The sequence below is a fragment of the Octopus bimaculoides genome, chromosome 9 (genome assembly GCF_001194135.2).
Source record: "Octopus bimaculoides isolate UCB-OBI-ISO-001 chromosome 9, ASM119413v2, whole genome shotgun sequence".
Lineage (NCBI taxonomy): Eukaryota > Metazoa > Mollusca > Cephalopoda > Octopoda > Octopodidae > Octopus > Octopus bimaculoides.
In genome coordinates, this window is record NC_068989.1 from 44,649,411 (window position 1) to 44,651,337 (window position 1,927).

A 1,927-nucleotide genomic window follows, 5' to 3' on the forward strand; every position below is an offset into this window, starting at 1 on the left:
AAACAAAACAAAAAGCAAAATGAAATTTGAAATTCTTAAAACAAACCTCTTTTAATCTTTTTTTTTTCTTTCTTTGTCTTAATCTGCATCTGTATTATTTATGTTTTTAAGTAAGGCTGCAAGCTGATAGAATTGTTTTGAGCGCAGCGGTAAAAAAAAAAAAAAGAAAGAAAAGCCTTGCATTATTTGTTCTGGCTCTTTTACATTTTTTAATTTCAAATCCTACCGAGGTTAACTTTGCCTTTTATCCCTCCAGGGTCGATAAAATATAGCACCAACCGAGTAGTGGTGTTGATAATGAATTAGTCCCCGTCTTCCCTTTTCAAAATTCTTGGCCTTGTGCCCAAATTAGAAGTAATTACTATGAAAGGTGATGAGCCGGTACAATCATTAGAGTCTTGGTTGAAAAGAAAAAAAAAAAGACTTAGCCATTTTTTATGTTTGAAGTTCAGTTCTTGCTGAGTTCAGTTTTGCCTTTCATCTCTCTGGGGTCAATAAAATATAGTACTAGTCAAGTACTGGAGTTGATGGTTTCGACAAAGCCCCCTTCTCCCAAAACTCCTGGCCTTGTGCCTATTGTAGAAACAATTATTGTTATTACTAGAAGGATTAAGGTGGTGAGCTGGCAGAATTGTTAGCACACTGGGCAAGATGCTTAGCAGCATTCTGTCTTTATGTTCTGAGTTCAAATTCTGCCTAGGTTGACTTTGCCTTTCATCCTTTTAGGCTTGATAAAATAAGTACCAGCTGAACACTGGGGGTTGATGAAATCAACATATCTCTCCCCTGAAATTACTGGCCTTGTGCCAAAATTTGAAACCATTATTACTAAAGCGATGGACTGGCAGAATTGGTAGACTGTTCGGAAAAAAGGCCATATGGTATTTCTGGCTTTTTACATTCTGTGTTCAAATCTCACTGAGATCAACTTCGCCTTTCATCCCACTGGGGTCACTAAAATAAAGTCATCAGTCAAGTACTGGAATTGATTTTATCAATTAAATCCTCCTCCTTTCCCACAAAATTGCTGGTGTTGTACCTAAATCAGAAGCTATTTTAATGAATTTTAGTTAAATACCTCCCTTAATTTGATAATCCCTTCACTGAAATGAAATTTCTTTTTATTTATTTATTTTTTTTTATTGCTTTTTGTTGTCATTTATTTATTTTTTGTTTTTAAAATATTTAAAAATTTCTAAAAGTCCCCTTCCCTCTTGTGGAATTATTTTTGTCGTTGCTCTGCTCGACTTTAAAGTTGTGGAACTTGTTTTTATTTAATTGTTAAATTTTTTCTTAATTTTTATTTATAGTTAAAATTTTTTAATTTATCTTATAACTAACTAACAGTACCCCTCCTCATATTGAATCATTCATCTAACACATTTACTATATACCTTTAGTATATATTATATTGTACACACATATATACAAACACATGCACACATATACACATACACATATATTTCTTAAAAAACCCTCTCAGAAGATCTAGCTCTTCCTTTTTCTCTCTTTTTCTTTCTCTCCTTCCCCAGTTCGTATTCTTTGTCTTAAAAAAAAATATTTCTTTTAGAAACACAGGTTTTGAATTTTCTTTTATTAACATAACTATTTCCAAAAAAAAAACAAAAAAAACAAAGCAGAAACAACAACAGCATATTACGACTTGCCCCATGTTTGGCTTAGAAACTCTGAGACTTGTTGAAAGAATTTTTTTTCTCTCATTTACATATCTTTATAAATATTACACGCACACACATACAGACTCACACAGATACATACCTACATATACTTGTGAAGTAAATAAGAAAAAAAAAAAACAAAAAAAACAAAGCAGAAACAACAACAGCATATTACGACTTGCCCCATGTTTGGCTTAGAAACTCTGAGACTTGTTGAAAGAATTTTTTTTCTCTCATTTACATATCTT